Source organism: Thunnus albacares, chromosome 24 (genome assembly GCF_914725855.1).
Source record: "Thunnus albacares chromosome 24, fThuAlb1.1, whole genome shotgun sequence".
Lineage (NCBI taxonomy): Eukaryota > Metazoa > Chordata > Actinopteri > Scombriformes > Scombridae > Thunnus > Thunnus albacares.
The window spans coordinates 12,630,767-12,642,873 of record NC_058129.1 but is presented as its reverse complement, the minus strand read 5'-3'; the positions used below and the strand labels follow the sequence as shown (position 1 = coordinate 12,642,873).

Sequence of the window (12,107 nt, the reverse complement as noted above, 5' to 3'; positions counted from 1 at the left end):
AGAGTGAGGGAGACATGCAGTCCTGAGAAAAGGACTATCAGTCAACATAAATGAAAAAAACAAGGTGTCTAGGGGTTTTAAATGTTGCTGATACTTTTAGTCAGCATTACAGTGTGAGCAGCAGTGGGATAAAGTTAGAAAAATAGAAACACTTGTCACCAATCACCAAATTTCCATAACACACTCATGTGTTATACATGTGTACATGTATCTTTGTACTTGGGTGGCCTTTCTCAGGTGTATGTAATGTCTGTGCCCCGCCTCTGTCCCACATGGCCACACCTTTGCAAACTTTCTGGATTTGTTGAACAGGAAGGGAGAAAGAGAAGGAAATCAAGCTGGAGATTGAGCACATGACAATTAAATGAAATGAAAGTTCCTTTAACTGGCTCAAGGTCTTAATCAGATTTCTCTTTTGAATAGACCTGCAGAAAACACTGGTAAGACTTTTTTCCCATCTTTGTTTTATATGTCGTCATGATAATGCTACTGGACAGCAGCACCGTAGCAGGAAACAGACTGCATCTTAGTGGTGATTTGAGAGAGTTTTGGGTGAAAACTGAACTAAATATTATCCTCCTACACTTCAATACATCTGCACCCAATTCAGACATTCACTTAGAAATTAAAAGTGTCAAAGTCCTTGTATAATCAGTTTAATTTGCCTCTGGAGCCATTAAACAAACATAATAAAAAAAATCAATGGTAAAAGTGTATCAGTGAGAGAGCTGCAGCTGTTTGTTCCAATATACATAGTTATCCTATGACTTTCCCCCATTTAAATATAATTAGTATTTACAATAAATGTTCCAGAGGCAGGCACTTCTTCTAAATGAGTCAGTGTAATTAGTGAAGATAGGTAATTATGACAGCAAATCAAGTCGTGATGTATTAATTCTCTTTTGCATCAAAGCAGTGTGTTGAAGTCTGTCATTATAACACCAGTGCAAGAGGACCTGTGGAGCTTTACTCATTCAGCCTGCTGGCTCTTTGTATCGTTCTGAATAACCTGACTTCCTGTAACAATTTAAAGACTGGTAGCATAGTTTGCTTAAGAAAAAGAAGGGGTATTTGTCAAATGTAAAGAAAAGGAGAAGTGAGCAGTAGAGGAAGTGTAGCGCAGAAGGAATGACACGGAGGTCAAACCAGAATTCCCAAGCGTTTCTTCTTTTTTCTCTGTCTCCTCTGTTCTCCTCTCCATCTTCCCCTTTTGTTTCAAGCAGATATAGAGCCAGGGGTGAGAGGAGTTCATTGACTTGGACAGCTCGATAGCAGGCGTTGCCTCCAAAGCTCCTGTTCTCAAATTGCCTGTAATTTCATTTTTGTGTGTAAATATGTGTTTCTTGTCAGGTGCGTGGCGGCGAGAAGAAAAACAGGCACGCAGACAGCTCTGACAAGCAATTACACCACAGCTTGTTTGGGAGGCAGGTTTGGATGAGCTGTGGTCTGCTGGCGTGGCAGAAGATTGAATACTCCAGAGACAGAGAAGAAAATGGCCAGAGGGAGAACACTGGTGAGACAACCACAGGCAAAACACTCGGTTTTATTTCATGCGAATGCTTGTGTTGTTGTCTGAGTGCATCTGATGTGATGGAAGCAACTGATTAGCCACAATTCCTGCAAATAAACCCACCATCATAGGCGCCTGAGCAATGGAGCAAGAGGAGAAAATGCATCCCCATTATTGAATTAGAGGTAGCAAAGTTATGATTTTGCTACCTCACTTTTTGTCTTTTTAAAAATAAACTTATCATCATACAATCCCTGCAATCAGGTGATTATATTTAAGCAGCTTATATCAATGTTTGTTTTACTATTTTCAGCAACAAACGAAAACAAGTAATAAAAAAAAATCACACATTTTTGGACCACCCTTTGAGTTGGTTCAGTCAAACCTGTCGCTGATCATTTGCCACAGCATGCTTTGGCTGTCGATCACAGTCTGTCAATCCACACAGGAGAAACATGCCATTTAGCTTAACTGTGATCATTGACTGAAAATTGAACATACAAAAAGATAGGCTAGTGTATGTTGAATGAACCTGCTTGGTCCACTGACTCCAGCCAAACTTTAAATTAGCTAAAAGTACGATTGTTCTGTCACGGAAATGCCAAACTGATTTGCAAGTCAACGTTAGCTAACTTTGCCAGCCTGCCCACCTAACGTTAGCTCGCTGATCGGACAGGATTCAGCTGTTCGTAAAGGGGCCAAACCAGAGTCGGCTCTTTAACTCCTTGTGGAGTAACAATAGCTCTATTTACCATAAAATGTGCCTGTTTGTGTATGTATTGTGTTGTAACTCTCTACAATATATAGATATTATTGACTTTTTCATTGTGTGCCAATTGAAGGAGACCATTTGTACCATTAAATGTAGCTGAATTTAATAATGTGTAGAAAGAAATATGTCCTTGAAGAATGTTCAACCCAGCTTTGTCAAGTTGTGTATAAAAGCGCAAATAAATTTCTCAGGATATTTAAAGAGGAACTCCACTATTTTGTTTTGTTTTTTTAAACTGTACACCTGATTACATAAATTCTTGTTGGCATATTATGTTAATACAAGTGTTTGGTTTTTTTTCAACAATATACGCACATCGTGTGCATAAAACACTTTTGCGAAAGCTAGCTTGTATGCTTCTCCTTGGAGTTCTCCTCAATGGTGATGAAATTGAGGTATATTTCATTCATTGACCCTTCTAACGGTGGTAGCAATTGGTCAGGGCAATAAAACTGGCTGACCTGCTCTTTTCTAGTCAGAGGATAATGACAGTTTTCAGGTTATTACTCATCATCTACCATCACCTAAGCAAAGGATAAATATCACTATCTTTGTAGCATTCTTTGACATCCATCTTCTCTTCAGGCGGTCATGCTTCTAAGAAACCAACAGTATGGAAGTCAGAAGCTTTGCACACCCGACCATCACCCCACCCCTAACAAAAGAGGTTTTGTGGTGCTATAACAGTGATGTTACTTCCACCTTTGCCTCTCAAAAGAGAAAACAACGTTTACACGACGTGTACAGTCTTTTTTTTGATGCTGCCACTGGGAAGTACCAATTTTTTTTTTTTTTTTTTTTTGAATCTATGCACTGCGGCTTTAAATGCACAGTATATACACTATACAGCTAACACCGCACATCCAAAATATATAGACAGTTATAGTGAATGTTCTTTAAACATGTTGGCATTAAGGCTGCCCTATAGCGCAAAAAAACATCCATCATACTGTAGAGTCTTGGACAGAGTTGTTGATTTGACACCATAAATTATCAATGACTTTGCCAAATATTGAAGTTTTTGGCTTTGACGTTGGCATTGGCCTGATTTCAAATACTGCTGGCAGGAATGGTTGTTGCACAGTGGTCTACACAGCTTTACAAAGTGCAGAGTATGTTTAACTTTGAAACAACAGTGGCGTTCAAAAATAGCTGAAATAAATCCATCCATTTTTCTCAACCACACGCACAAAAAAAACGGAGTTCAATTGCAAAGGTGTCATGGTGTCACGCCAAGGCCATAACCTTCACAGATGTACTGCCATCAAAGTTGATATCACTTCAGCAGTCTATGGCAGGGCAGCACACCATGCTGACAGTTGTTACATCTGATATGTAACCTTCCCATGGTGCACCCATATGTGCAATTCAGAGTTGGAGGCTGAGGGAAGTGGCTTTGACAGATTGGCGGGCCAGCTCAGCTCTCCTCGGCCATGAACCAGGAAGTCTTGCCCTCAGGAGGGAGTCCCGGGGCGAAATGAGACGGCTCTGTGGGAGAGAGTACAGTTAGTTCATTCAGGGATGTTCCATTAACTTGATTAATGGCCTAATTACCGCCAGTAAACACTCCTCGGAGATAAGAAGCAGGAAGGAGAAGGAAGGTTGGGGCAGTAGAACCAAGCTGGCTCATGGTCAGTCAATTACACTTATTCTTTTGTTCCTAAAGAATACAAACTGGATTTATAGTTTCACAGAGAGCCTCTTGCCCTCTATTTTTTAGGAATACCATATTCCACACTCACAGAGTTTGAGCGTTTTCAAACTTGGGTTGTTTAGTCCGGTTGAATCGAAATCTAGCTCTTTTTCTTCCTTCATGCAATTCGTTTGGGCAGATCAGTTTGCAAACCAAAACAACCATACCAAGACCCTTTGAGTATGTAGTCTTGGTCTGGTTCCAAACCGACCCAACTACTAGGCGCAAGCAGCTAGCCGGAGAGTGAATCAAAATCCGACCTGGACTAGACCTGGACCTTCTTCATGTATTTATATTCTTGCTCCTGCCCCAGATACCACTAACCAACAGTTGTAGTGAACGTTCTCATGTGGCTTTATTGATGCATTTTGGTTCATTTAAATTTTTTTCTGCATGCCAAGAAACCAAACCAGGTGGAAAATGCAACAAGCTCAATCAACTCATCCACTGATTTGGAGCAGAGCGAACAAACTATAGGCTTGAAAGGACCCTTATACACAGTCACATCTGAGCATCACCATTTGATCCAGTTAGATTTGCAAGTCCAGTTTATAGCATTAAAAGAGGAGAAGGGTTCCTGATGCATCAAAAGGTGTAATGTTAATGTAATCAAATTTACAGTATGGAAGGAAACAAGAACCAAGTTTAAACTCTGAAAATCATGCTTTTCCATCGCTCTGAAAATAGTATCTGATTTTGAAACAAATAGCCCCCACAAATGCTTTGGAGTAGCGTGTCTGGTGCCCCTCTGCGATTTCCAATCACCATGTGGGCGGCTCGCTTCAGCCTCGCTTCCCTCTCCCCACGTCTTCCTCTACAGATGTGGGTTGAGAGTGTTGTGAGGCCTTTGCTCTCTCACTGAGAGAGGCAAGGGAGCGAGCCTTCATCCTCCTCCACATTAGTCTGAAATGCAGCCAAGTTCAGGGAGGCAGCCGCGACCCACCCCGTGCAACACTTAGAAGTAGTTCAAAGGCTACTTCCTGCTCCATGACGTGGAACAGGAATGTGAATGTCTTGAGTAATTAGAAGATTACGGTAGTGAAATGAGTGGAATTGATGAAGAAAAGATGAGAGTTTGAGTTAAGATCAATGTGTGGGCAATATAACTGGAGAATTCATTGACTTTGTTGTGATAACCTCCAATGCATATATTTGCTATAGCATATGTTGCCAAAATCTTTGCAAGATTTAATTACGACGTGAATGATGGTGATTACTGTGATCGCCGTAAAAATGATGCTTGACTGCGGATTTCTTCTGCATTATGGAGCCAATTTGCTAAATTAAGATGGTATTTTGTAAAGATATATGACACACTGCATTCGTTACAAAACGTCCGTGCAGCATGAACTCTTTTTTGGCAGTTTGCCTTATTTTACTTGCTTCTTCTTAACTCCTCTGTAAACCATTTAGTTGTTAGCTTGAGCTTCATTTGAAACCCCTCACAGAGCATTGGTGTTGACTTGCTCTGGAATGCTGACATTTTCCTCCAAAGTAAGGCCTTTTCCCAGTAACACATTTATAAAATGGGGACCCTCCTATATTGTTTTCATTGATTCTGTCATGGCAACCTTGTACCACAGCCCTGCTTCATAATTGGATTGCTACATTGGACACAATAAGCTTCAGTTCCCCAGCAAAACCGGAGAGACGTTGGGAGGCGGAAATGCTTGTCTGTTTTGTGCGATGCAAACCTGCAGATAAATGAGTAACAAAGATCAGATTTCACACAAAGATATTGGCGTATTTTCCTTGTGAGTGAGAAACATTCAGTAAGAGAATGTTAGATGACGAGAAAAATGACAGTAAAGGGAAAGATAAGAGTTGATTTGGTCTGTTTGTTTTCTCATTTCATAGGAGCTTGTACTTTGTGTGCAAACACGAATTTAAACCCAGTGAGTAGAGTTAATAGTTGTATGATTAGAGTTTAATGATGAAGGATAAGACCTATTTTCTTGTATGTATCCTCAGGCACTCTACTAGTTTTATTGAGGAATGCTAAATGCTCCCCTCTCTTTTCTGGAGTTTTATAGTAATTGGGTAAGATACAGAACCTGCCTGAAAACAGCCGGACTCATGCCTGCACAACAAAATGACTGTCAGGCTATAAAATGGCAGAATATGTGATTTTTTTTACTGGATCGAGATGGATTTGTTGTCAGTTTCTTTTTTCTTTGAGTCATGCAGTACAACACCAACAGACTCATATGCTTTGGTTCAAGCTTGAGTCACTTGTTCTGAGATATCTCTCAAACCAACTAAACAAACTAAATGTGATAGTGGTGAAAAGAACAAACTAACACCTGTTTGATTGATACTCCCTAGAATGCACACACAAAAAACATGATTTAGGATAATAAATGCATTTATTATGCATGTTTTTTTTTCTTTTTTTTTCAATCAAATAGGCGTTTGTTCATTTTAAGAATGGCTTTTATCTGTTTTTGCAAATGAACTCTTCAAGGAGTTATCTTGTTGGTTGACATGTATCCTTGCTAAAAGGAAAAAGAGGATTTTAAAGCTGAAATCTGATGGGAGGTCTGTTGCAGAGATGGATGGTTCAGTGGAAGACATTTATTTTAGATTTTTATATATTTAATATAGAAGCCAATGAAAAACTTGCCAACGAGTGATAGTACTGGACTTGTGCTCGATTTTGGTGTGTTAAAAAGCAAATGTGGTGTGAAATGGTTCGCCTCAAGTGTGCTGGCTCTGTTTTGAATGGACTTTATTGGCATAGTCAGCCAGGACAGGTGCAGCCCAACAAACCATGACAAAGTGATTAGCGTTTCTCAAGAGCATTGTTGAGGAAGTCTCCAAACACAGGGAAAAGTTTCAGTTTGTGTTTGTTTTTACTACACTTCTGATCATCATATTAACAATTTAATAATTAAAAAAAGTTTAAATATCAGCTTTAAGATCTAACACATGACACGTAAAAGTATTGCAAGATATTGAGATATCTAACCATAACCTTAAACCTAGCTTGCTGCAGCAGCTCTCTGATTCCGTGTGGACTCAGTGTTCATGTTGGTCATGGTACTGATAAATTACCTCCTTGCACATTCATTTTGTAAAATACCCTGATAGATATTGATGGGTTTTACTAAAATCACCAGCAATTTGTATATCCTTTAGACTTTAGAGTTAGAAGAGCTGATTTAGAAGGAAAAGTCGATGTTTTCATCAAAAACACATTCAAAATATTACTTTAAAAATGTCATTATGATTTATATTTGTCATGATCGAAGGAATATGAAAATTGCTTGTTTACGAGATTAAAAAAAGGAATTATCAAAACAAATACAGCTTGATTCTCACAGGATTAATATTTTAGGGAGACCTTTGTCTTCACAAGAATGCACAAACAGGTAATTTGTGCTGGAGGCCTTACAAATGACAGACTGAATCAAAATTAAAATCGCCAGCAGTCTCTGCAATTATTACAAATCACTGGATGGCCACAGCTTATATTGATCCTGCACAAAAAGAAGCGTAGTGGGAGTGACAGCTGTAATTCGTGCTAAAAGTTTTTTTTTCCCTGCTCCTTTCTTGTTCTTGTGAAACTCCAAAAAGCAGAGGAGGTCTTAACCATTGTCTTAAGTACCCTGACAGGATCTTTCTCTGTGGTTTTTCCTTCCCAGATGACTTTGAGCAAAGAGAAATGGAGAGCGCAGACTGTTTTTTCCTCTCCAGTTGAGATTGAGCAAAGGGAAATGGAGAGCGCAGAGTGGTTTTTCCTCTCCAGTTGAGTTTGAGCAAAGGGAAATGGAGAGCGCAGAGGCACAACAGATGGCATCTCACACCCTCACTGTCCTCTGAGCCCACTCAGTGACCAGTGCCATGCTGCCACTCTGGGCACAGACACTGTGAGGCAGAATTCATTAGCAGGATCAGGCTGGCAATAAGGAGGTCTGAAACACAGGGATTCGCTGGTCAGACTCAGGTCCAACATTTCCCGTGTCATTCCCTTTTTCAAGGAGTTCAGTTTGTCAAACGAGTTGTTACTGCAAGTGCAAACCCCCCCCCCCCACAAGTGAACGATTATCACTTAGCCTCACGGTGAAGATCCCCAAAAACGAGTCATTGATTCGGGAAATGAAAGTACCTTGAGCAAAACCAACTGTGTGTAAACACTCTTTGTCGCTACACACCAAACAAATCCATACAGAAGACACATGACACAGTCCTTCACGAGGGATTTTCAAACACCTCACTCTGTCACAGCATCTGGATTGTTGTGGCGATAAATGGATTGAAGCAACCAATTCACAGTAGAATAACCTTTGCCAGCATGCACTAACCTCATTGCTGGCCACATCTCAGCCTCTTATGTCTGGCTTTTTTATACAAATCGCATTACAGTCCATTGGCCTTTTGGAGCAATCTCCCATTCAAGACTTTGAATTGGAATGAAACAGAAACAGACACTTCTGCGAGAGCGCAGCTGCATCATCAGTAGTAAGGTTTTTGTGTTTTGAATACATCCTCATAATTAAACCACATAGCTCGATTGTACCGTGCTCTCCAGAACGACCCATGGGAACATTTTCTTTCCAAAACCATTACATTACTGTTAAAAAATAATGATGTTTTATGGTGTGACAACGCTGTGGTTGAGGTCTGGTCAGGTTTAGGCACAAAAACCACTTGGTTAGGGTTAGGGAAAGATCATGGTTTGGGTTAAAATGATCACATGAAATGTTGTGTGGGTCAAAGTTACTACTCCTTAGAATGAAGCAACCTTCATCGTCATGGCAACAGTAAACACCACGACATTGGTAGTAATGGTTTTTAAAAAACTGTCCCAACTTGTGGTTGGAGACTGGAAGCGAACAGTGGCCTCTTGCAGCTAAGTCCATTTTTGGCCATCTATCTATCTAGCCATCCACCCAAACCACCACCTCCTAATATGGACATTTGTCACCTTATGTAGACGTCACCTGAACTATCATTTCTTGGGGTCATAATTACTACGGCCACTAGATGGCGTCTGTCACTCAAACGCACAATAGGTCGCTTTTGGTGACTGACTTATCGGCCTATACTGTTGTTGTTTTTCTGGGCTGGCTGTGAAATGACCTCTCAGTAGCTCTCTGAGAGACCGTTGATAACAAAAAATCTACAGGTCAATGAATATGTAGTTATTATAGAAAATCAGAGACGCCATTTGAACAAATTCCAGGACTCTGTTTTCTACACTGTGGCTTCATTTTTTAAACTAAAATAACAGCGAGGATACTCAACTGTAATATTTTGTCTTATGTTCTGTTTCCACACTTTTACATGAAAGACGTGATGATTCCATTTGCTGTCTGGCAAGAATCAAAGATAGTTTTCTCCTACACATCTGGTCTCGTCTGCCGTCTCCATGTTTATCATCTTAAATTGGCACGAGATGAGCACAGTTGGTCGGTTCTATTTCAGTCCATTCAGTCTGCCTGTTTATCCGTGTGTCTAGACCAACTTTGTCCCTGGAAAGGAGGAGAAGCTGCAGCTATGTTCCTTATTACATATTCCCCCTGAAGAACTCCACACTATGTTCACTCAAACTCTGGCTCCTGAGACAGACTGACTGACTCTCACTCTCTTACAAACAACATGATTCCTGGATTTCCAAACCTGAGCAGAATAGCAAGAAGGGAGGAGATGCACATGATAGAATATGGTAGTGTAAGTTGGCCACTTTATTTGAACTGATTTTAGCTGCAACTGCGAAATAAGAGACCTTGAGAGTCCCTTGTATTCCTGTAACTACTGCAAAATGTTATCAGAAAATGTCCAAAAATCTGGAAAGTTGAGATTTCGACTAGCTGAGCAAATAAATCTAGCATACACACAATAAATCTATCAAATGTAACAGGTAGTTACAGCCTCACCTTACATAATCCCATTGGTTCAGGCTAAATTAGTCAAATACGTCGTGCCAAAATATAAAAATAAAATATAGAATATTTTCTTGAATTATACAATGTTTCATTCCTAGTAAGCCTCAGAGTAAATAATGATTTCCCTACACTCTTCTGTTTGACTCACAGTTAAATCTGTCCTGTCTGAATTTAATGCAACATGCATTATCAATTTGTGTGAACAGAGGGGTGATTTGATAGTTCAGGTCCAACAGCACCACCCTCTGACCGTCCTGAAACACTGCGAGTGGTCTCCAGTCTCCATGTATGACTCATAATCCAAATTATGCATCCAGGAGATGTGTCATTTTAGCTATTTGGGGGGGAAAGCAGCAGTAATATTAGTGATAATACAAAATGTTAAGCATGTGGAGGCTTGGCATGCCCATCAATCAGATCCAAACTCAAAAAATAGTACCTCAAATATTTAGGATGACTGTTTACTGAAGAGGTCTTGAGGATAAAGATGGAATAAGCAAGAAGATATGAAATTAATTTGTTTTTCTAGGTGCTGGAAGACATACAAACATGGTCCAAGGAGGCAGCATCACTGTCTTTTTTCCATCACCCCGTCTTGACACTTCCACAGAATTGTCGAAGAATCTTGACACTTGTCTGACTCGTCCACTCCCCGATCAGCCTGGTAGCTTCAACAAACTCCACCAACTCGTCTCCTGAGAGTCCGTGTGAGAGTCCTGGGACAGGCTGAAAATCCCCAGCACATCATGTCAGAGTTCCTCTGTGGTCTCCTCCCATATACACTGCAGACAAAGACACACACACACACACACACACACACACACACACACACACATACACATGGACACACATATACACACTCCTGTCTGTCACTGCTCACCGCCGGGGTTGCCACAGACATGCACTGACATCACAATTAAACCGAGAACGCCCCAGCACTGCACGGTCATCCATCACATGCACCAAACGCACACACACATACGTACACACACAGAGCAGTGGCAGGGGTGTCTTCCTGCATGCTAAGAGGTAGCTATGCATCTCATGCTGGCAGCTCCGCCAAGCATCTTGATTGGGGTGTGAAAATAAATTCTCAACACCAATTGGGCAGCAACTTACATTATGCTGCTCTGAAATAAAAGAACGATATGCTTCTCTCTCTCCTTGTATCTCTTTGTCATTTGGTGCAGTTTTGATGACACATATAAAGTTATGTTATCGTTATCCTTTGCTTTCCTGCTAATACCCCCCTAGTGAGTATTCAGTCATGCCATAGAGATGCAGATAATTCCCTGAGAATCAAGGAAGATGCCCTCTCAGGGGCCCCTGGCACTCAGCAGGCAGGCGGCCCCGTGCTTCTGATCTCATCAAGCGAGCACATCCGCCTCCATTAGTCTCTGGCATTGTGCTCGAAATTGCTCTGACTTGTCGGGTGATTACCTCAAATGAACAATTAGGCGGCTGGCTGTCACAATAACTTGCTCCCTGTCTGTGAATTGGCTCGCCAGTTTTAACGGCTGCTGCTGCCATCAAGGTGCTCCAAATAAATGATCCATTCTGGAGGGGAAATGTCAGCTCATAGCCCTCGTAATGAATTGGTGCGCAACATCTAGTTGCATATACTGTAATGGGATGATGAAAGAGATAATGCCATTATTGGACAATGAATAAGTTGGCAGAGGAAGTTTCTTGATTGAGCTGTGAGAAGATTAGTGTATGTTGAATGCATTTCTGTGTTTTTGGGGGCATTTTGATATTTGGTGTACAGCACTTAAAATATCAGCAAACATGCCATATTTTAACAGAATAGTGTAAGAAAGATGATATTGATTCTGGCTCTGTTTCAAGTTTGTTCTCTGATTCTGTAATCGCAGCTTTTACCGCTTTAATAGCCCAAGAAATGAATCAAAGGTTTCACATCAAAACTAGATATACTTGGATCTGTAAGTAAAATGGATTCATATTATTGATCAGTGCTGGTTGATGGGTGGGTGTTTTCTTGTAGGTTGACAATCTGACTTTATTCTGAACACAGAAAGAAGGGGTTAATAACTAGGAAAAATGTATGTACTGTTTTTGTACCAATTTGTGAGAAACAGCACGTGTAGTTCACATTTCTTTCCTCTTTGTTGCTCTCTGTTACTTTGATATGTTGTGACTTTAACAAAGTATAATTGCTTTGTACACAGTATTCATATGAGTATCTTCCTAGGTGCTGAGAAATCACAGGAAGATAAATCAAAA

At 40.5% G+C, this 12,107-nt stretch overlaps 1 protein-coding gene across 1 annotated transcript in view; it reads left to right on the top strand.

The window, feature by feature from the left end:
* LOC122976701 (receptor tyrosine-protein kinase erbB-4-like) overlaps positions 1-1,794 on the top strand; it is a 270,744-nt gene extending 268,950 nt beyond the window's left edge. The window contains exon 31 of the transcript XR_006401021.1: positions 1,351-1,794. The gene's annotated coding sequence lies outside the window, so the exon portion shown is untranslated. The remainder of the gene's footprint in view (positions 1-1,350) is intronic.
* Positions 1,795-12,107: the final 10,313 nt, after the last annotated feature.